Raw genomic sequence first — 25,810 nt, 5'->3', positions numbered from 1 at the left:
TAGGAAGAATGGATCTAGGACTGCAGTACTATGAAATATCCTTGCACAGATTTAACCTGAGATTGTTATTTGTGAACTTTGTTTGAATGCTCTGTCATGCTGAGTTATTATGGCTCAAGTAGACCTAACAATAAAATGAACAAAGGACACCCTCTGCCTACACTTTGCCAATACTTTATTTTTATATGTCTCTCAGGCATCACTTAATTGGCTTAACATAAATTTAAAACATTTGTCTTTCTTATACACATAGGGCCTTCACCTAATACCAAACCTAACTCTTGATTGCCAGAAATAATTCTCCAGTTGTTCTGTACAATCTTTTTTACACTTAAGCTATCCGCATCTCCAAACCATATGATGGAACATTTTGACATCCACTCACATTGTTCAAATTAGAATCCTTAATCTTTATTCTAAATTATATGATAGAGTACTGCCATCATACACTGTTAATTATACTGTAATTTACTACTTAACTTTAAGACAGGCCTTACGATATTTTCATTTAAGCTGCACCAACAGCTTTTTCCATGCTAATGCAAGTAGGTACAATGCTCATACAGGCCCAGTTTTATCATTCTTACTGCTGTCCTTTTGAAGTACTATTTTTTTCATAGCACCATTGGTCATTTATAGTTCACCATCTGCACTTTCAGAAGAACATTTGACTATCCAACACACACACACACACACACACACACACACACACACACACACACACACACACACACACGTAGAATAAGGTGCCCCAGTGATGTAAGTTCCTGTTCAAATAAAGGATATTAAGGAATCTGATACAAGATGTAATGTAGTACTGAATTTAAACCCATAATAGCATGTCCACTGCCAATGTTTTTTTCTGCTGCTCCTTCTTCCTGTCAAAACAAGTGTTAGAAATGTGTGCAATAATCTGCTGTCAATATGGAATTCTTCAAGAGGATGTATCATTTTTGTTTAAAAAGGAGCTCTCCTGATTGTTCATATATTCTAAAGTGCATCAGAATACTCAACTTCATTAGGTCGATCCGCTAAGTAACTTGTATACCCGATGAGATACTTTCTGGTTTCTGCTAAATTCATATCAGTATCCTTTAAATAATGCCAACCAAGAGTGTCACTAGACAAATCATTCTGGGGAATGAACAGGTGTCAACATCATACATATGTATAGCTGGATCCCAAATAAATAAATACATGAAGGTTAGCTAGTCTGCCTCAGTTAGTTTCTGCAAATCATCTGAGCTTACTGGCAATGTTTGACTTTATCTGTTACTAGACAGTCATTATCCTGTCCCTTTCATATAAACTAATCACCAAATACAATACTCACTAACACTGACCTACCTCCTTGGACACTACACATGCTTTCTGGATCCTAATGAGGGTTTGTAAATATTATAGAGTGATTCCACATCAAGGTCCAGAAGGCTGGATGGTTCATCGTTAGAGAGCCACCAGCCCCAGCCAACACACTAAGTGAGGGGGGCCTTACCGATCCTCAGTGGTCCTGCTCACACACAGCCGTCTAATCTGATTCACAGTTGACATAATCATTTAGATGATGCTGGGTCTGGCTAGTTTAGTATATTGCTGTTAACTCTGACTCCTTAGCTGCTTCACCTGCTCTGTTACCTCTCATACCTACAAACATTCTTTCCTTGTTATCTGAAAATACGTCGCACTATTTCTATTCTTCTTTACCTGTTCTGTATTTGCTAATGATTGATAGTCTTCCTCATTTCACCACATAGTGACTCATCTTTCTTACAGCTGCCCTATTTTACCAAATTAGTTGAATATCTTACGACAAAACTTATTGTTACTCAAGCCTTCATTAAAATTATGTACTATAATTTTACACTGTGCATGAAAGGTACTGTCTTGGTAACCTGCTGTAAGGCATGCAGTTGTTATCTTTGTAGCGTCAGAGATACAGTTGTCAAGCTTAGAACATACTGGCCTACTATGTCTATACAGACCAGGAAGACGTCACCGGTTAATAACTTATTATTACCTGAAGCCTTTCTGAAGAGTTCAGGTTTTCCAATCTTACAATTCTTCTAGCCATGAATTATTGTATCTTAAATTTCCTTTAGGTAGCTTATTTAAGGACTGCAGAATGCAGTGCTGTATTCAATGATGGGTCAGATACATGAGGTACAAACCAGCACAATGATCTCCCTGCTGCTTAGACAACAGAATGTTTTCTTGATCTTAGGCCGCACAGACACACATACACGTATAAACTGATTGAACTGTCTACTGTTGTCACTAAATCTTCTAATGACAGTCACATTTTTATTATCCAATCACTTGCTTTATAATCATAACTTCTGTCCTTTGTGCGAAGTCTAATAATACAGCTAACAACATTAAAAGCGAGGTCATCACTAGTGTACCCTATGTGTATTTTATATGCCATCTTGGAAAATGCATCATTCATTACTTCAGTAATTATACTACCCATATAGCTATCAGAATACTTGAGTCTCTGTAGACTAATTCCTACTTTTTAAGAAATAAATAAATTTTTTCAAACAAATGTATGAACATGTTGAAATTCCGGTTAGTGATGACAGCAGCAGTAGTTCGTCAGATAGTTTTTACTCTTGTGTCTCTGATGAAATGGTAAATGCCTATTGTAAATTTGACACCAACAAAGTTCCTTCTTCTAATTGCTTTATTCCTAATAGTTTAAATACTGATGTTTGTAATTTTGTGGATATGGTCAACTATTTTATGGAATGTGCACATAAGAAGTTTAGGCGGAATAAACATAACACTGACTATAATATGCAATTTATAGAATGGCAGGCATTAATGGCATTGAGCAATAAACAATAAATTATTTTCAAACAAGCAGATAAGGGTAATAAGTTAGTTGTTATGGACTTTATCTTTTATTTAGATATGTGCATGGAACATCTTAATGACACCAGTACTTATGAAGTAGTAGAGAAAAGTTTGTTTGTTTTGGCTGTGGCAGAATATACAGAACATATTAACAAAGGTGTTAGATTGGGTTATTTTTCCCAAGCAGATGCGAAAAATAAATTTAAAACAGATAGTTGTTCTATGGCCTTTTTTTACTGTCTGCCTAAAATACATAAGAACTTGAGAAAACCTCCAGGCAGACCAATAGTTTCTGGTTGTAATTACTTTTTGCATAATATAGGAATTTTCCTACATAATTTTTTGCTGCCTTATGTCATTAAGCTACCATCATATATTACAGATGTTTTTGATTTTTTAGAAAAAGTAAAAAATATTAGTTGGAATCAGAGCATGTTGTGGGTAACTATTGATGTTAAGAGTCTCTATACCAACATTAAACATCAGTTTGGTATAGAAGCTATAAATTTTTTTCTGGGTGATTCTCCAGCTACTGAGTATATAGTAGAATTGCTTTATTTTTCATTAATTCATAACTATTTTGAATTTAACAACACCTTATACCATCTACTACAAGGTATTGCCATGGGGGCTGCCTTTGCCCCCATGTATGCGAACCTCGTTATGGGGTTGTTTGAACTAGAGGTTATTTATAAACACAACTTTTTTCAGACACATGTTATTAAATATTTTAGATATGTGGATGATTTAATATTTTTAGTAGATAGTAATAATGTTTTTGCTATTCAACAATTTATTGCAGATCTTAATAATAATAGGTTTATGTTACAATTTGATGGTTTAAAAATAGGCACATGTGTTCCTTTTTTGGATGTAATATTGGACATTTCAGACGGTTTAAATTTGGTCACTTCTTTGAATAGGAAATTTGATGGGGGGTTCCAGTATTTACATGGAACTAGTGGTCACCCCCCCCCCATACGCTGAAAGCTCTTCCATATAGCGAAATGTTGAGAATATATAGATTATGTAATAAACCTCAGGTGTTTAAGAAAGAATTAGGTTTAATGATAGAATCTTTTCTTCACAGAGGTTATAGTAAAAAAATATTAGAAGATAGTTATCAGCGTTTAAAATGTGGTACTAAACAAAATAACCTTCAGTTTTATAGTATGTACAAATATGGTGATAAAGTGAATAATGTGTCCAATCAGGGAAAAGAGACTTTATATTTTGTCACTACCTTTGGTGATTTTACTTTTGAGTTTATAGAAATTGTTATGAAATTTTGGAATTATTTATGTTCTTTAAATAGTGCTCTAACATGGTTAAACTTAAATCTCAAATTTTCGTTTCGTAGAGGTAAAAATATTAAAGATTTTTTAGTTAAAAGTAAATTTAGGTTACCACCTGATGTTATTTATCAGTTACTAAGACAGGTACTCATCCTTGTGGAAAATGCAAGGCATGCAATTTTATTGTACCGTGTTTTACACATATTAATAGCATTAAATTTAATAGTAAACAATTTTTTCAGTGCAATTCTATTGGAGTGATATATGCATTGCGGTGCCCATGCCAAAAAGTTTATATTGGTGAAACTAAGAGAGCATTTAAGGTGAGGCTCTTAGAGCATATAAAAGACATTGAAAATGGTAGGGAAGAAAGCCCTGTTGCCATGCATTTTTCACAGTTTCATAATGGCAATAGTAGTCATCTTCAAGGTACTATTTTGGAACAAGTTGGTGCTTCTGAACATCACAATGTTAAGTCACTTTTATTGTACAAAGAGGCTGTGTATATTTTAAAGTTTAAAACAATGTCTCCTTTTGGTCTAAATGTTGATTTTAATTGGAAAGTGCTGCTTAATTGATTTCAATTTGTATGTATTAATTGAGTGATTAACATTCTACTACTGTATATATTTGCTGGTGTTTTTTTATGATTCATTCTCCTTGAAGGCTTTGGCCGAGACATCAGAGAGAGTTTGTAATAAACTATTTTCTGTGGATTTTGTTGTTGTTCTTCCTCAGTAGCTTGTTCCAATAATTTCCCACCCAGCTCCCTAAATCGTGACCCCTATATAATTCTTCAATGGGAGGGTTTACCCTTATGGGGAGTAGCCTAATCCATGAGGTGGAGGTTCCTCAGGGGTACAAGATGTCAGGACACAAGAGTATAGCTGCCATGAGCAAGGAGCTGTCTTTTTTTTTTTTGTTAACCAGGATAGAGCACTAATGCACATGGACCTGTTTCAGACTCATCTCAGGGTCACTGTCTAGTTAAGTGACTTGCACAGAGTCCCACTGTTAGATAAACAGAAGCTGAAGGAATCAAACCCTGGACCACAAGAAACAACTCATTCACATCTCATAGCCTTAATACTTTGCATTGATAGTCATATTGTAATCTGTAGGGTTCCCTAGTGTGCGATATCAAAGTTAGACTTGTAGGCAATAGTAAGTGTCTTCAGCATGTGTCCCCACCCTTGGCCCGAACTGCAGTCACACTCCCTCCTCCTCCCCCCTCCTTCCTCCTTCCCATCAACCCAGCATCTTCCTCCTGTGAACGCTAGCCTCCAGCAGAGTTCATTAAAGAAATGCCCATACAATCCCACCTCCACAGGATAAGCAAGCTCATCCTCCTTTTCCTCGTGTCAGGTACCAAAGCCACTGTTCGAACCTGGGTCATTTCAACTGCAGTCAGGGCTTTATGTCTCTGCACCACCAGTGAACACAACATGATAGTTCAACCTCCTTCTTCATATTGATTCTTTTGCATTCACATTTTTCTGACTTGCTCTGTTACTGTGAGACCAACATTCCCATCCAAGTAATGTTTAGTATTTGAACTGCAACCTCCCAGAATATTTATGCTAAATCACTGAAGTCTATTTCTTAGACTCTGTGTAATATAAGTGTGATGCCCATGCACTGGTCCAGTAATCAAGAAGCCTCAATCCTCACCACTAACACCAGTAAGAGTCATCCACATTGGGTGGATAACAAGTACACACACAGTAAAGTCCAATTTCCCTTAGGAGCACACAGAGATCACAGTCAGTCTGGGGCTGGTTTCCCCCTTTCTCTCCAAATCCCCAATAAGACTCCCCACTGGCACAGCTATAGGCTTCAGATCTCAGCCAAGTGGTCAAGCCAAAACCTCCAGCACCCTCTCTGTCCAAACAATGCTTCATGTCCCTGCACAAGTAGCTGACAAACACACACACACACACACACACACACACACACACACACACACACACACACACACACACACACACACACACACACACACACTTTGAGGTATGAATTATATACAAACACACAGACACTCCTGGAGAAGGCTGGCACAGGTTCTCCAGCTATGCCCCCTCCTGCCCAGACTATAGAAATCACTGCCACCAACCACTACTTATCAGCTACTATAAGGCCCTTCCCAAGGGGTGACCAATTCCACGCTGTGCTATTACTGTTATCCAAATAGTAAGTGTAACCCAGGGCTAAGGCTATTGGAGTGGCTTAAACAGTATCACCAAATACATGCAAGTACTCTCAAAGTTTAAATATCTCTACACAAAACAGCCACACACACACACACACACACACACACACACACACACACACACACACTTTGAGGTATGAATTATATACAAACACACAGACACTCCTGGGGAAGGCTGGCACAGGTTCTCCAGCTATGCCCCCTCCTGCCCAGACTATAGAAATCACTGCCACCAACCACTACTTATCAGCTACTATAAGGCCCTTCCCAAGGGGTGACCAATTCCACGCTGTGCTATTACTGTTATCCAAATAGTAAGTGTAACCCAGGGCTAAGGCTATTGGAGTGGCTTAAACAGTATCACCAAATACATGCAAGTACTCTCAAAGTTTAAATATCTCTACACAAAACAGCCACAGTTGAAAGGTTTAAAAATATTTAATAATAAATAATAAAAACACAAGACAATACTCATTGAATCAACACAGTGCTAACAGAGAGTTCAGAAATTACAGGAAAATACTTTTAAAACAATATTGTAAGATCATTTGACATAAATATAGAAAACAGTTAGACTAATCTTACTATTTCTATCTATCTCTAAGATAAATCACTGCTCTAAATATCTTACAGAGCAAGCAAATATAGATGAGAAGTGCTGGTGAGTTGATAACAGGTCTGAAAACAAATACAAAATGCTCAATCTTTCTCTCTGAGAATGTCTTAAATTGCTAATACACCTTACAGTTGAGTCATTTCAGATTACATAATTCTTGACACTTCTACTTAAGTTTCCCAGGCTCACAGAACTTAAAATTTTAACATTTGTTTTTGTACTCTGCACCTGCCAGGAAGCCACAGCAATAAAATGCACTTTACATGTAAAACCTAGTAATTATCTCTTGTCTTAAAACAATAGAAAGAATTTCCAGCCCAGACATACTGTCTCTGAGCTTGAGATCAAGCAGTCATAAAATGCTTTACTTATCAGCTTTCTTCCAGCAGGGTGCACTGTGGTTACATTTTTGAAGCTCAGGACATGCACAGTTTTCTTACATTTGTTACACAAGCCTGTGGATCATATTAATATTTACAAGGACATAGAATTATTTACAAAATTCTATCTGTCAGCCTTAACAATTAGAACAACTCCAAATCCACAAACCAATGAAATAAAGCAAGCCTTCCAGTAATAAATGGGTAGCAACCACAATTAATGACAAAGACTCTTTTAATGAGGAGTAAACGAATAAGAATTAAGCGCCTTTGTCCCTGTTAATTTAGGAACTTCATCAGACAAATAACACCATTTCCACCCATGGGTAGGGCATGGACATTTACAGTGGAAAAACAAGAATTATTGTGGCAGATGTATTTGAATGCAACACAATAGTCATGTTTGAATGAGCATGTATCTATCTTATGTTTATTGAAACTTAGAGCATTGAAGAGATAATGGTTATGTTAGAAATTTCCCTGTACATACACACACATTTATATATTTTATACAGATTTTCATATTTTATACATATATTTATTTTTATAGTTTTACATATTTTTATATGTTTCTGTATCTTTTGCACACTCAGTCTATTTTATCACTATAATTGAGATTGCACATATTTATTGTTTGGGTTAAATGAAGGGACTTTGGTTGTTTTATGTATGATGGCTTTAAATAGACCAGTTATTTTATGAATGGAAATATGTTCAATCATTTGATTGGTCAAGTTAGGGGGTGTGAGTACTTGGATTTCTTTAAATGGGTGGAAATGGTGTTATTTGTCTGATGAAGCTCCTGAATTAACAGGGACGAAAGTACTTATTTCTTATTCATTTATTCCTCATTAAAAGAATTTTTGTTATTAATTGTGGTTGCTACCCATTTATTACTGGAAGGCTTGCTCTGTGCAATATAAGTATTGACATCAGACTTCAACTGTCCAGCTTCTAACTACTGATGGAATTAAATTTTCTCTGTATACTCATCCTCCCATCCCACCCCATAGGTTAAATCTACTACAAATTTGGTGACATATCATCCATTCTTTTTTTTCCCTAATGTAATTTAGAAAGATAACCAGTTCCAGTTTGGGGTTCTCAGACTTCCCATTTTCCCCCCTTAGTCTGCAGACCAGACTCAATTCCACTTGTCACCTATTCCTTAATCTTTTTTCTTATCAGTTCATATTTATGTTATTGTTAGATAATTTCTCGTGGTACATAGTACATGACTAATTTGCTATGTAATATGTATAGTTTACTCCAGGGTGAGTTAGTGTAAACTAGTTGTCCTTATACTTCATCTCAACGTTCTGTAACAGCTCTGTGTGTTTGTCCTACTAACTTGCTCATAAATGTAATCAGGAGTTAGAATCTTTCAAATGCAACATTTTCAACTCGAACAATAAATAGAGCACAGTTTGTGAAATTATGCAGTTGCAGTGTCCTCCTCCAGCAATCAGTGTTTCTACAATATATCTGCACAATAATGCAGTTTGTCTTATTTCAAAACCACAGAACTGGCATCTTCAAAAGCATAAAGTTCTACTTTCTTTGCTCAAGCTACTAAAAATCACAGTATGGCAGCCAGTGTTCACAATTTTTTGCTCATCCAGCTGTTTTAAATGCTACAGCATAACACATTCTTACAAATTCATGAAGTGCTGTGTTGTGTAATTCCTGCAAGTTTGTAAGATGTGCACTAAAATGACACAGCACTTTCCATTAAGAAGCAGGATATGCCTTAGTGCAAACATATTTCCCAATATGGAAATAAAGGCTAGGTTTTAGTCAATTTGCATCTACGTTTCCTTAATATGATGACATTATGCAACCATCTCCTTCTGGGAGGACTGGATTAATGATGTAGAAAGGGAAGCGAAAGATGGAGAGGCAAAAATGGGGAAAGAGCATTATTCATACTGTTAGCACAGAACTCACCTTGTGGAAAGGTTGACAGTCTTTGGCCCAGTCAGAATCAGATTACGAAGTGGCTCCTGAATATCAATGAAGGAGTGCAGGCTGCTACCATTGTGATTAAATGACACACTGACACTGTAGAATCCTGCAGCGGTGTACATGTGAGTGATACTTATGCTAGGAGGAAAGATACAAAGAAATGTATTTATTTACCTTAACTACTCAACCAAGAGAGCACAATGAAACGCTAACAGTTCACTTCAATGTACACTGGTAGCATAGGCTGACAGAGCACTGACATGTTAAGAAACAAATGTAATGCAGGAATGGGTTACAATGGTAACATTTTATTGTATGGTAATCAAAATACTGAGTGCTAATCAAAGACATATACACATTAGCAAGAATTCAAAACACTGAATGCATACAATAAATCTGTGCTAGGAGTCTAAACATGAAACTGCACTCCCTGGAAGCACTCCTCACTTTGGAAAATGCTGATATCTGTACAATCACTGAAACATGGTTCAAGGTCATGGAGAGCACCCCAGTTGTGCAAGGCTACAATGCCTTCCAGATATTCATACCTCAGAGTGAGTATGAAGGAACCAAAGGTGGAAGTGTATCCATCTTCATTAAAGCAAAGTACACATCGAGACTGGTTAAACAGTAAAACTCTCTCAAACTACTGCATGCCCAATTAACTACAGGCAAAACACCCTACCACATCATTGCTAGGTATAGGTCTCCCATCATAAACCAAGAAGTGCACGATGCCTACCTGGACTTACTGTAGTCACTTGACATACAGCTCAAAACTTTAGTCTTGGGAGATTTCAATTATCCATCCATTGATTGGGTAACACACAAGCTCAAACATGCTCCCCCAGAGGTTCCTGTAATTTGTCAATGCAAATGTTCTAGAACAGACAGTCTGCACCCCCACAAGGGGATCTAATGTCTAATGTCCTTGACATGGTACTTACCAACATGGGTGGTCACTGTACTGCCCCCTGTGTAATATCCTCCCTGGTAAGGTTGGACCATAATTCAGTCTCTTTTGAAGTTACTACTGGACCCCATACCCCCAAAGGAACAAAAAAGGCAAGGAACTTCTCCAAAGCAAACTACAGCCTACAAAGTGAAAGTATAAAAAGTTTTATACCCCCTGCAATCACAGGCAATAATAATTCCTATGCAGAGATGTACACAAGTGCCATGTTCAATCATCTTAGCAACTGTATATACTCAGCTGTATATGACTGGATTAAAACCAGGCCCTCCTGAAAAAACAAACCACCTCAGTGAACATCTAGTATAAACAGATTGTAAAACAAAGAGACACTGATGTCCCAGAACAAGACACAACTGTCTCTGTAGAAGAAGAATTCCCTCTACAGATTGCACAAGCAAATTGGAAGTTTTGCAAAGTCCACTAAAGCTAATTATGAAGCTAAAATAGCATCCCTAGCCAAGGACAATCATAAGGCATTCTTTAACTACATCTGAAATCTAAAAGGGAATTCCCAGCTATGTGGCAAATTGGTAGCAGATGGTACCACTCACACTATACCAGACGAAATTGCCAACCTGCTAGATGACAGATTTGGTGCAAATTTCATCGCCGCCCCATCACCACCAGCCATACCCCAAAGCATACCCAACACCAGTTCTCTACCTAGTATCTCCAGAGATCAAGTCATATCTCTCCTCTCCAAGGCCAACCAGGCAACATCCCAGGTTGCTTACTAAGCAATATAAAAGAGAACCTAGCTGACCCACTTGCCATTCCTTTTAACCACAGCCTGAGAACTGGCTTTACACCAGCAGAATGGAGAATAGCAACAGTAATCCCCTTGCATAAAAAGGGGCCATAAACCAACCCTGGGAACTATAGACCCATAAGTCTAACCCACCTCATATGCAAGGACATGGAAAGGATCATCATGGACCTTATCAACAAAGACATAGGTGACCTTCAGACTCTAGACCCAACCCAGTTTGGTTCATTAAGGGTAGATTGTGCTTATTGAACCTGGCAGACTTCTTCAAGAAGGTCACCAAAGCCTTGGATGAAGGTAAGACCTATCTGGATCTTGCCAAAGCCTTTGACAGAGTCCCCTACTCAGGTATCATTGGAAAACTCTCCCAGATAGGTGTTAACCCTTAAATCATTAGATGGGTAACTAACTGGCTCACCAACAGAACACATACTGTCAGAGTTGGCGATTCCACCTCTACCAGTAGACCTGTCACCAATGGCATACTGCAAGGATCTGTACTGGGCCATTTACTATTTGGTATCTATTTCTCAGAAGTCCAGGCTAAAATAGATGGCCTTTGGCTTACTAAGTTCACAGAGGATTGTCAACTAGGTGCAATCATTGAGACCCTCAATGATGTTACCATATTACAGGAGGGGCTAACACAAACAAATAAAATGACCGGTGCCAAAGTCACAGTCTAAAACTAAATACAAAAAACTGTACTATTATCCTACTTGGCAAAGCAGAATTCCCCACTAATTACAATATTGACAGCACCCCTCTAAGTTCAAGCCCAGTGGCGTGAGATCTGGGAACACAGGTCAACAGCAATCTGAACTTTGACCACCAGATTTCCATGGTGGTGAGGAAAAATTTCTACATTGCACATCTCATAAGTAAAGGCATCGTATCCAGATCTAAAGATGTTATAACCCCACTTTACTTGACCCTAATCAGTCTATTAATAGAGTACAGTGCACTGTTCTGCATGAATCTCTCCAGACACTTGCAGAAACTGGAGAGACCACAGACGTTTCTCATTAAGAAGATACAGGGTGTTCACACCATGACCTACATGGATAGACTGAAAGCCCTGTCATTGCACTGAGTATCATACAGGATATAGAGAGGTGATTTGTGTCTGGCATACAGGGCAGTATCTGACCCCGACCTGATGAAATTGCTACACATCCATAAATTAAATGGCACTACAGCCACTCACTCTAGGGATCTCAACCTTGTCAGTGACATTAACAGAACATGCTGGCAAAAAAAAAAAAAATTGTCTGAATAGCCTTGTGTTCTGACTGTGCTTCTCAAACATTTTGGAAATCTAGAGTATATTTTAGTGCATTTATTAAGATTGTATTTGCCTTAATATTGCTACAACTCAAGTGCTCCAGGTTGCACTGCATCTGAATTGCTTTAGTGGGTTTTAGCTGCTTTTCTGTATATATAGACTTCTCTGTATATGTAGACTAGGTACTTATTCTACTGTATTACTGCCTCTTAAATCGTTTTTCAGTTGTGCACTTGTCTTGCTTCATTTAAAAAGTTTTAAATTGCTAATTTTGTAGAGTTTTAACAGTATTTACTGTTTAGGGCTACACATTCAAGTGTGTTAGCCTTTTCTGTGTTTATTTAGTGTATTATTGCATTGTTTAGCCTGTTTTAACCAAAAAAAAAAATACTATCTTGTTTGCTCATTTCCCACCTTTCCTAGCTAGTATAGTCCAGATCCCAGGCTTTGCTGGTTTCAGGACTTTATTTTCTGTGTTCAGAGCTATCCAGACCTTGCTGTGGTAGAGGAAAGTCCTATTGCTTACCAGTGGGAATGGTTTCCAGCTCTGAAATTGTAATTTTAGCCGTTTTGGGCTGATTTCTATCCCTTTAAACTTTCTGGCTTAAAAACACGGGTGTTTGCGCATTTTTTGCATCGTGCAGCACCTAGGGGCTATGGTTAAACTATTCCAGGTGCCAGAAAGTCTGCTCTTCAAATATTCCCTTAGAACTAGCTGGTTTCTCAGTGGTAGCACTAAAATCTGAACTCCTGTGATTAGCACTTGCTCTAGAACCTGCTGGAAAGCACTAGGAAGCCTTAAACCTAATACAAGCACTCAACTCTCCTTGTTAATAAGGAGAAATTAATCATAGGCACTAAACAGCCTATAATTGCAAAGTACCTTCAAAGGTAAGGGAAAACAGCTCTTGTACTTTACAAAAAAGCACCTAAACAGGCATGTCCAAGAGTCAGCTTCCGGTGATTTCTTATGTCCATCTGGTGATTCTGGGCATACTGGGGCAATGCAGCAACTGCCTCATGTACACAGACAACCCTCTCCTCCTACCACCCAACACTACAACCTGCGAGAGATGCACTTACATAGCCAACCTGGAAGCAAAGCTCAATCCAGCCAATGTTGTGCTAGACAAGAGGAGAAGGTTAACACCTGCACTACACCTCAAGCAACACATAGCCCTTCAAAACCCACACCATCAACACCCATGCAAAGCAACACTAAACCCACATATGTGGAGGTTCATAGGTTCACAGGTTCATAGGTAGGTACTAGGCTATCTGCCCGAAGGCATTTATAACCCTAGCAGGAATGTGTTGGCTTTCAGCACCCCCTTAGATTAGTTCCCTGTGCCTCTGTCCAGCAGAGCCATTGAAGTGATCCCTGGGGTAAACCTTCTGTTTCCCATCATTAACATTAACCTGCCCAAGCAACAAGGACCTCCAAAGCAGAAATCCAAACAAACACCAGTCACAACCAAAGTGACACATAGCTCACAACACCAGTGTGCCACCCAACAACAGCTCCTAAGGCAAGACAACGTACCCAAGACTTTAGTCATAGGTGACTCTATAGTCAGGCACACTGATGTCCCACTCACCAGGCTGAACAAGGAGAAAATTACAGTCAGCTGCCTGTCGGGTGCCATGATCCACCACATAATGCATGCACTCAAGTCACTCCACAACAAGTACAAATACGACTCTGTCATTGTCCATGTTGGAGTGAATGACTTGAGATGTACCTCCCTGGACTACATGAAAAGAGACATGGAAGAGCTCTCGAATCATGTGGCCCAGGCAGGTATGACCCTAGCCCGGAGTAGCATCCTGCCTTCACCCAGAATGATACCAAAGTATAAGGACAAAATGATTGACTTCAACAATTGGCAAAGCTTATGATGTCATTCAAAGGGAATCCAGTACCTGTCTGCCTGGGATGACATGATCGACAAAACACAATGTTTTGCCAGAGATGGCCTGCACCTGTCGCCCATGGGATTCCAGATACTGGCTAAGGCTCTTGCCACCCCTATAGTGCCTTTTTTAGGCAAGGTTCAAATGACAAATTCACCACCCTAACAGGTACAGGCAAGAAGAATCTGAGGGTAATGCTACTCAATGCTAGAAGTCTAAACCTCAAAATGCACTCACTCGAGGCACTCCTTAAAATGGAGAACATCGACATCTGTGCAGTGACAGAGACCTGGTTCAAGGCTCCAGACAGCACCCCTGCAGTACCAGGCTATAATTCATGCCACACCTTTCGGCCACCTAACCTGGACCGAAACACTAAAGGCAGAGGCGTGTCCATATTCATTAAGGATATCCACACCTCCAGGCTAGTTGCTTAGCATAATGCATCCGAGATTATCCAAGTGCAACTAACTCTGAGCAAGACCGCAAATCTTGACCAAAAGCTTTTTAATAACGCCGGTTAATCTCTCAGTCTTATCTATCAAAATTTCATTCAAAATGTCACCCAAAAACAGTGTCAGGTGACCCTTACCCAGAAACATATTTTTAATAATTTTCATTCCCTAAAAAAAACATGGCGTCATCAGACACCATATGGGATATACAAACATAATATGTCCCTTAACCAGTTACAAAACATGGTTACTATTAAAAAATAAACACTTTTCGAAAAGTTGGTTTTCTATACACCGAAGAACAGTAAAATATGCTACTGTCATCTGTGAAAATAGTGACATCCAAATAATCAATGCTAGAAATAAAAATTAAAAGTAATCCTCAAAAAGTCTATAGTTGTCCAAAAACACTGTCATTTCGTAGCTGAACCTGGCCATAAAATAAACAAGTCATTCGGGCACCTCAAGTGGAGCTTCAAGTACTTTTTTAAAGGAGAATTTAAAATAAATTTGGCTTCCCAATAATATAAAATAAGATTAGCAAAAATAGGGGTACAAGCTGCACTCATGGCAACCCCTGTGCTTTGCCTAAAATATTCTCCTTCAATACTGAAAAAAATCCATGAACAAATTAGATCAATGTCAATGGGCTGAATATCTCCAGACAAAAGTAAACTATTCCTGCGACATTCACAGATGAGGGCCTAAGGAGTAACTGTAAATAGGTCTTTTTAACATCAGTAGAAAGAAAAATGAAATAATTGTTATATTCAGTATTTCTGAAAATGTTGAAAAGATTCCAGGAATCAATCAAAGCCAATGGGAAACTCAACAGTCACCTTTGCAACTTTTTGTCTACAAAAATTCCCAATTACTCAGTTTTATAGGCTGTTACTGAAATAATTGTGCAGAATGGAGGATCATAAACATCTTTTTGTGGATTTTGGGTATGAAGTTCATGTTTAGGATAAATGGTCATTTACCAAAAACATTAATATAACTGACTACTAATATGTTGTTTGAGCAGCAGTATATATACAGAATGAAATCACTATGTCTGCAAGCAATGTCCATTTCATTTTTTGACACAGTATTACAGAGCTCATGGTTCAGCAACAGCATGTGCAATTAACAATCCAAGCATCAAAATACACAAGCTTTCCAGTGAAATATATCAGATGCAAAACAACTTTCTTACCTGTTATTGATTACTGTAGATGCTGATATGGCTGTAGTATTTCCATCACCAAAGCTGAATAAGAAAACGTCATTACCAGTCAAAATATTCTGCAAAGAGGAAGTTAGTAGAAATTGTTAGTCAACATACAATCCATATTCATTGGTTCCTGTTTTTACTGGTACCAAGTGAAAGTTCAACTCTAAGTACCTTTTTCTTTTTGTTACAAGTATTTAAAAAAGCAAAGCTTTGAAACCCTGCATGAAACTGTTGGCTTACTCTGAGGTTTCATTCTAACATTGACAGTTAAGAACTTCCCTAGCAACCATATCAGATGTTGAGGACCCCCAATGTGTCACCTCACTCCTGTTTCCCACCACTACAACAGCAGTACGTACACTATAACTATGGTATCCTAAGTTTGCTCCAGGGTCAGGGACAGTTACTGTAATGAATGGTTACCCAGAGAACCTAAACAAACATGGAAGAAGGTGATATGTAGTAACATTGCCACATGATATACATTTAAAGAAAAGCTACACAACCAAGTACTATAGGCCACTGATTCATCTTTCCCTGAAGAAGGAAAGCAGTCCAGCAAGGGCTATCTCCTTTCTTTCTTACCCAGCATGGCTGCTGAAGTCAGTCTTTTCTCTCACCACCAACCATATATATTTTTTTTGTAGCCTGAATGTCCTATGGAGGCTTGGCCCTTCTAATCCACTGGCTTAAGGTCTCTTTCCTTGTCAGTCCAACAGCTCGGGGGAGGCCAGTCATTCCTCTACTAGCCTTTTGTAAGCATAGTCATCTCTGAACCTGAGAATGTCATAGATTGAAAGTGAAATACTGTACCAGGATATTGGTATGTGTACCACACCTGTATAGTACTTAAGTACTACAGCTTAGAGTTTAAAAAGCAAACACTGAAGTATACTAAAACTGAGATTCAGTACATCAGTCACACGCCATCAAACTGCACTGATTTCAATTAAAATATAGAGACTAAGACTTATGTGCTCCCTACACACCTGCATTTCTAAATATTCCAACTGTGAGAGTGAACAACAGTGGGAGCACGTTCAAACAATTATTATAACAAATACACTTTCTTCAGTTAACCAATTATTTACATGAAAATTAGCTTGTGCACACTTTTCTGTGTGCAAAGGCCACCATTCTCAAATCCCAGCTCTAAAAAGATGAATTTGTTAAATAAATCTTCTTTGTAAAGATATAACTCTTCAGACCACTTGAGAGAGACAGTACGAGGTTAACTTTTGTGATTGTAAGAGTGCATTTTCAAGAGCAAAGTGGGATGCCACTCTGGTAGCAAAGAGGGATAAAGCCCTGACAATGATCCAGTCAACACAGGTCTGATTAGTGGCTCAGGTAACATCTGGACTGTCAGGGAGGGATGGGAGCCATCATCCCTGGGGGAGAAGGTAGTTTTGTGGACATCTCAGATGGTGATCCTAATGGAAGCCAAGGATCTTAACAAGGGAAGTGTCCAAAAATGGGGAAATGGGGGATGACATGGCCAAGTTGCTGTGGCGGAGGAGTGAAATCTCACATGTCCCCATTGTACACCCAACCCCAGATTACACCATAGTAACTGGGTGGGGGGGGGATAGTGGCAGAACAGCAGCCCCCAGGACTTTCTTAGGATCTTCACTGGTCCAGGTAAAATTCAGGCATTAGACCAGGGTGAAATAAAGTGCTGGATGAGCCAACAAAGGTCACGGGGGACTGGTAAGGCTGTCAGAATGACAGTAAAAGGAGAGGAAAAAAGAAGCAAAGGGGGGGGGGTGGCAAAGAGGCCAAAAAGACAAAAGAAAAGAAATAAAACTAGGCACTTATAATGGATATACAATACATAGTTAGACAATATAGATGTAAAAGTATGTCAAATATTCTTGGTCCAGAGCAGCTATTAAATGTGCATTCCAAGAAAGAAATGAGCTCCTTAGCTTTAGAAATGAAACATGCCAATCAAGATCTAAGGACTGAAATAGCAGGCCATTAATCAAATTATTACCGTGATCAGAGGATACTTAGAAATTCTGATGTGTCATGCTGACCTGGCAGTAGTACATCAAGCTGAAACACACGGCTTTCTGTGTTCAGTAGTATGACCAGCAACTACCACTGTTACACTGCTTTTGTCTCAAAGCTGCTGAATACAGACAAAGCTGAAGTATTATGCCTGTCTCAAAATGGTCTGCAATATGACCGTGTCACCCTGCTGAAGTTAGTGTGGGTTCAAAACTCCATTCACTGCCTAAATGCTAGTGTTAACCCTCAGTTCCAAGAGAAATTCCACTGCCCATATCTCATTTTCTCATCCCTTCCTCTGACAACCAAGATCATCTTAGGTTGACTGCACAAAACTTGGCACTACCTTAGAAAAATGTTTGCTAAGCAAAGTAAGCTGTGCTGCACTGAGTGTGTAATGTCATAATATAGACAGAGAATCTACTGTTTATATTATTTATAAGTAGTATAACATAACGTCACAAATTCTAAAAGGCTGGAAAATGGAACTCTACCAGCTGTTGATCTGCATACGTGACAGACAAGATTTTGGTTTAAACAATGAAGAAGAGACTATCAAGCCTGTCCCTTGCATCCTGACTCATCCCAGAACAATTTCCCAACTTCAAAAATAACTGTTCATGCTCCTGCAATAGTAGAAATATGCAGCCTTCCATTTCTCCTTTCCTTCAGACTGGTTATATAACAAGAGGCACTAGCAAAGTTGGGGGAAGCAGCAACCTGAAATTCAGAAAAGAAGACTTAGGCTTCAGCAAATGTGAAATAAGGAGTCTGTGTGAGTGACCGCAGTTATCAGTATTGTTTGTTATACCTACCGTTGACAATATACACTGCATGGCATTCATACTAGGCTCTCAACCGCGCCCGCACAGCTGCCATACAATAGGATACAGTCCTCAAGGCAGTGACAGTTGCAGCCTTCTGTGTACAACCACTGATTTCAGGGAATCACCGGGAAAATGCTGACAAATACTGATGAAGTTGTTGGCAGATAAGATAGATTGACCTGGATGTGCCTGCCCCTTTCAACAAGTAGTCTGACTAACAAGGTCAGTCTTGTTTAAATAATGGTGGTGAAGGTAAGAGAAAAAAAAAACGTGGTTGCTGGCATTTTATTACAAAATTTGACTGTGACAACATTGCATGCATCATTTATTGCCAACAGAAACTGTGTCAGTAAAGAATGAAAAATACCAGACAGTTGCTTATTCAACAATCCAAATCACCACTAACAGTAGCAAGAGAACAGCTATAACATTTATTGTATGTACATAGCTCAGGTAAGACAGTCAGGAAGGGAGGTACAGAAATAATGTATATTTAGTTTATTTTAGAAGAAATAAGAAGAATCTGGATTCATTCAGTCAAGCATTCAACAGGTTCCCAGTGATTAACAGAGTTATTGTGTAGGTAACTGACCACCTAGCAGTGTTCATCCCATATGGACTCACTGCAACAAAATCAACAAACATAGCCTAATGTAGTTCTACAGTGGCCAAGATAAATACAGCAGAATCACTAGGACAACTACTGAAATGTAAAGTGAACAAAATGTTTTAGGTTAATAATAAAAGTTGAGTGTAGGACAGGTAATGGATCAATTCTAAAATTTTCAAACCCAAATCCTAGTTATTTACAGCTGCAAAGTACTTCATGTATGCTTTCCAGCTATTTATGCTTACAAGTGATTATATTCCATGAGTCACAGACTTCCATAAATTTATAATTCTTTCTTGTCATTCTATTCACACATTCATCAGTTTTACTGTAATCAAACACAGATTCAAAACTTCAAAACTACTTTGCCAGTTTTACCACAAACTGTTTATTTAGGAAGAAAAATAATTGTCCCAGTCCCCTTCAATAAACATATTACACCAAATGACATTTGACTACCTTTATTAAAATTCCATACATATAACTTTATTGACAAACTAGTATTTCATTTATTAATCACAGCATAGACATCCATATAACTGTTAACTTAGGGCAGCGTGACCCTATTCACCCAAACCAAGTAAGCAGCATCCTTATCTCTGCTTACTGTTATTTATCAAGCAGCGTCCAACCACTCACTTGCATTTCCCAACGCATTGAAATGAACCTCCAAGACCAGAGGGAGAACAAAAGAGGGACAAGTATGCCCCTCTTCATTGCCTTCCAAATTACAACTACAACACAATCCCCAATGCTCCAAATGGGGAGGAAGGGCAGGTAGCAAGTTCATGCCAAAATGTGATTCCTTACCCAATTATACTCTCACAAAAACTTATTAAGCCCCTCCCTACCCTTACCTCATATCCTCCCAATCATCCCAATCATCCTACTTCCCTATTTAACCCTTTTCTCCCCTCACAACTAGCTTCTTCCCTTACCCTCATAAAACCCATCACTACTTCTATCTAAATGCCACCTGAAGATGTCCCTGGACAAATTAGTTTGTTACCAAACCTCATTTGTCCCAGTCCCCTTCAATAAACACATTACACCAAATGACATTTGATGACATTTACTAAGATTCCATAAACATAACTTTAATAAATGAAAATATTAGTTGGTCAATAATCACAGAAACCATATAACTGTTAACTTAGGGCAGCGTGACCTCTCTCACCTCAACCAAGTATGCAGCATCCTTACCTTTGCTCACTTACTTTTATTTATCAAGCAGCGTCCAACCACTCATTTGCATTTCCCAACTCATTGAAAAGAACCTCCAAAACCATAGGGGGAACAGAAGTGGGACAAGCCTGTCCCTCTTCTCCACCCACCAGCCTGACCAGGCTGTTCCCCCTCCTTCGTAGCAAAACTCCCAACAACCTTCCAAAAAAAAAAAAACTGTAGCGTAAAAAGATAGAAGCCAAACATCATTTGGTATACTCAATTCTCTGTGAACTAAACTGGATCCCTGTCATCAATATGCCAAACCCTATCATATAAAACAACCAGTTGCCTAATCAGCTGAAACTAAACTAATGATCCATTCCATTTGTAAAACATCTGTAAATCAAACATATCTTCACATATCCTAACTATCAACAGTAACTTCATAATTATTCCCAGGTCATTACCTGCCAAATGTACCACCAAAACACTACAAAGCCCAACGCCTTCCAAAACAAAACAAGCCCCACTACAAGCCATCCTGCCTAACTGCAGAATCCTTTAACTACCCGAAGGATGCAATAACAACCAAGTGACATTACCTCCCCAACAACTCAGTTCAATAGGAATCCAACCCCCATAATCACCGTCTACTACAAAGTAAACATCTGATAACCACATAGCATTGCTGACAAATGCACCACCCTCTTAATGACTTCAGTCCTCCATAACACGAATACCCCCCCAAAATTGCAACCAAGTGAACCTCCATTTACCCATGCCAACCCCCTACAGCAAAACTTATGTTGACAATAGCCATAGCCTATCAGTCTTCACACTGTCAAATGTAACCCAACCGTTCAACCATATAACCCCCCCATCCCAGCTTCAGTAAAGTCACATAACCTAGTCACCTACACAAGTATAGTGAACGGACCTAAATCCACCTTGACCACTTGAACTGCCTAACCTTGTTTCCAAGCTTCAACACAAATTAAACATTTACAGTACCATACTATATATCTTCCTATCCACACTGCCCTGGAATCCTGTACCACATCTAATTAGTCCAAGCCAACCTAACACACCTTTCCTACTAAAACCAAAACCTCCTGCCCTATTGTCCAATCAAAAATTAACAGTATTCCCAACAACTTGTACTAAACAAGCCAAAACCATTACCTCACAATGATGCCAAATTAAGGGGCCCAACAAGCTCCATGACATCCTTAATCCACCCTTGTCCTGAAACTTCACCCCTCAAAATTTTTTTCTTTTCTTTCTCTCTCTCTCTTTTTTTTTTTTTTTATATTAATGTCAAACAACCATGGCTTGCATCCACTAGTCACCCCCTTGCTCAGACCTTCATACTTTTGCATAAACAGTAACCAGTTCCTCACCCATCCTCACCCACATGCATACCTTGCAAGCTCTGCCAAACCCTTCACTTAGTCCTGCCATTGCTGCCCAATCCAATGGAGAACAGCGCTGAACTCCCAAAGAAGCACGGCCACTGAGCAATCTATTGGCCTAGCCTTGCCACAAGAAAAACAAACCCATCTACCATGCCCACAAAATGCAACCCAACCTCATGTTGCTGTACCTCCACCCTACCTGTGAACAACTCCAAACTCCCCATAAACAATCTCCAAACTTGCTTCACCATGCCCCCGATATATCTCCTCCTCAACTGTCCCCACATCTCTCCCAATCCATACTCTGATGTGCCTTAATAAATAAAGTGGGATTACCCGTGACCTCACTGTGCACCACTCCAGTGGCAGGAACATCCACCTCAGTGAAATCCATCACATTTTGAATGGACTTCCTTCAGGCCACCAACTAATGGCTACTCTGCACTTCAACATCTGTGACCTCATTGTGATCCATGACCTCAATCTGTGCACTTCCAACAGTCAAAAAACCCTTTGCAACAACAACCACCTGATGAACCTACTTCCTTTGGACCACCAGGTGATACAAATTCATAGCTGAAACCATCTGTGACCTCATTGTGTAGCACTCCAGCAGCTGAAACACCCATCATAACACCTCCATCAGCAAATAAATGAGAAACGTAAGTCATCTGAATTACATAATACATATTTGCAGACAATCTGCCCACCCTCTATATCAGTTCACAAATAGGTGACCTCTGCACCGTAGGACACATAGTGTTACGTCCTAGTTCAGGAATGACTAACCCACTCATCAATGCGCCTACCAACTCTGATCCCTATGGAATGGCTTGTCAGCCAGAGCACCTTAGTGCACCAACACATGCCTACAGCACCTATGGGCATGTGCACAAAACAAATACTCTACATGCAGCCCAGACCCACGCTGACATGCACAGATGCTACTCCAGCTGCAGCCCTAATAAAATAAGAGGAGATACGTATCCCCCTTACCTGGTACCCAGACTTTAACCATAATGCATACCTGTAGCCATGCTAACATGTTTCATCTGCAAAATGGGCAGGAAAAGGCACAAGTCATAACCTTTAACTCTCAACTTTCCATCACCAAAATAAGGAGACCACTCCCCACAATGTGAAACAAATGGCAAAAGAAGACCTACCAAATAACCCACTAACAAATTCAAACTGTTCATCCCATCTCTCCAGGAGTTAGGGAAAACTACCCCAGCAATGTTGTGCTTTCCATAAGCAACTAAAACCAGGAGAAGACATATTGTAAATCAATTTGTTATCCTTCTCAACTAAAATCAGGCGAAGACATAGTAAATCAATTTGTCATCCTTCTTAACTATAGCGAGCATCATCTGCTCTCTCGGAGCCTTATTCTATGTCTCTCTGCTTTTACTGTGATAGTAAATCTATCACAGGAATCCTAAACTTAGGAATATCTTCTAAAATGTAATATTATATTGTAGAGAACGAATGTATCCTATCTGTTAGTTAATATGTATGTCAAAGTCTCTTCTATGGAAATTGTATGTCAAAAGTCTGTCCTTAAAACTATGTTTTGTAAAAAATTGTTCTCTTGGAGATTTTCTCCCCCGGCCTCCACTGAAAATGGACTTGTAATCCAGTTGGACTCTCCCGGTCAACAAATGTAAAATAAAATAAAATAATAAAATAAATAGGAATGCCACAGAATGACAAGGCTGTATATAACTTAGGAAAAGCTCACAAAAGAAAATGCCCCATGACTGTTAATCACACTACACACATGAGCCATGAGCCAAACAGCCATCACCAGGAATCATTTCTCACCCATGAGCCACACCCGTAAACTGCATCCTGACTTATAGGTTCATAGCTTCATAGGTTGCTACTAGGCTACTGACCCTAGGACCTATACAAGCCTAGCCATAACAATTCCCTGGCTATTTCTTCTCACAATATTTACTTCTCTGGACCCCTGTCTAGCAGGGCGACTGATGTGATTCCTATCTCCCATCCAATCATCAAGGTTTCTTTTGAAGAGGGCCAAAGAGGCACTCTGCTTGAAATGTATGGGGAGTCTATTCCAGAGTCTGGGGAGTCTCTGGGTCAGGAACCTATTCCTCTAGCATGTTTTGTTCATTGTGGTGACAAAGTTTAGATCCCTGGAGCATCTGGCTCTGAGGGATTGGGATTTCTTTAAGTGTAGCATGTCCAACAGCTCCAGGTTTGACATGGCCTTGTATTTTAAGCAGAGATTGCTTCTGAGTAGACAATATGTGACAGAGTATAGGTAGAGTTCTTTTAGACAGTATGCACAGGGCATCTGCTTTAGGCCTGTGATTCTTTTAGTGAGGTATTTCTGCGGCCTTTCCAGTTGTTGCAGATGTCTTGAGAGGTACATATCAAATGGGGCATTGTATTCTATAATGGGTCTAATGAGGGATGAGTACAGTGGGACAATGACCTCCTTTTTTCTGGATGAAAAACCCTTAGTGATGAGGTGTGCCACATAGAAGATTTCCTAACTGTTGTGGCGATGTGGTTATCGAAGGTGAGACCAGTGTCTTAGCCCATGTCCCACCCCCACCAAAAAAAACTAAAAGGCAGTATATGCAGATGCCTTCACTTTATTTACCAAGACAACAGAGAAACGAGAAAATTTTATACTAAAGATTTTGTCCATGTGGACAGCACCCCCCAGCAACAGTTATTCTGTATTCCTAGAGAGTTAAAACATTTGAAGCAATGAAATGCTAAAAAAGTTATCAATGTGAATGTGGTTTAAATCACAACCAAACTGCGACTGAAGATTCTTACCTACAAACAGTGTTACTAACCCCTATGGCCACAACCAGTGCCACCACAAACTTGGAAGTCTACTAGAACAAAAGGTTCATGTTACCATGCCTCTGAATAACATGAAGTCTGAAACCTCAATGCCCACCATCACCCAGCAGCTCCAGCCCCCAGCGATGTGCTAGAGAACCACAAGCTCCACGAGGAACAGAGAAAATGCATGGCCAATCCTGGACACCCAAGATTCAGGGCACAACTCCCAAATACAAATATAAGACATGTACAAGTTAGTGATTCTCCATGTGGAAGGAGATAAGACAATGTAATGAAGACAGTCTGGCAACTGTAGCATCGGCATAGATAATGATATACAAAATATATTATTTACTGTGTACCACAGAATTGCAGCCAACATCCTGGAAAAAGATTACTTTATTTACTGTGAGTCTGAATGGTTGAGTGTCAAAATCTGCTGACACCACAGGAGGATACCTCTCAATATCTTAGTGCAGGAACTCAGGACAAAACAATGAATGAAAGTGGGACAAAGACCTAAAAGTAGGGACAATTATTAAATGTTGCTTGTCTAAATTCAAGATGACTGAATAAAGGGTTCCTCAATAGCATGAACTTTCTCAAATGCTGTCATCATTTTTTTTGTCTGTCTTCTGTCATGAAGAAAGTGCCACTAATTGCCAGAAAAACCACACTGTAATGAAAAAAAGGACCAAAATTCTGAGGCCATACTCATACAAACACCAAACAGGTGGGACAACAAGTAAGAAATACCAATGACTGTCAAATACTGCTCCTATAAACCTAAAAAGAAGTAACCACAAGTGTTTCCAAAAATAAGGAGTCAACAGTGGAGAGGTATTCGCGGGTCCCTCGTAGCCCGTGAAAACACCTTACAATGAGATGTGCAGCACAGCTGAAAACAGTCAGCTACATTATTCATACCTCTCAACCTTGTATGATAAGAATCTGGACAAACCCATTAATAAAATTAGGACAGAAGCCCAAAATAAGGACAGTATATATATATATATATA

The sequence above is a fragment of the Protopterus annectens genome, chromosome 3.part0, assembly GCF_019279795.1.
Source record: "Protopterus annectens isolate FY-2018-M chromosome 3.part0, PAN1.0, whole genome shotgun sequence".
Taxonomy (NCBI): domain Eukaryota; kingdom Metazoa; phylum Chordata; order Ceratodontiformes; family Protopteridae; genus Protopterus; species Protopterus annectens.
The sequence above is the reverse complement of the archived record's forward strand: the minus strand, read 5'-3'. Positions refer to the sequence as shown.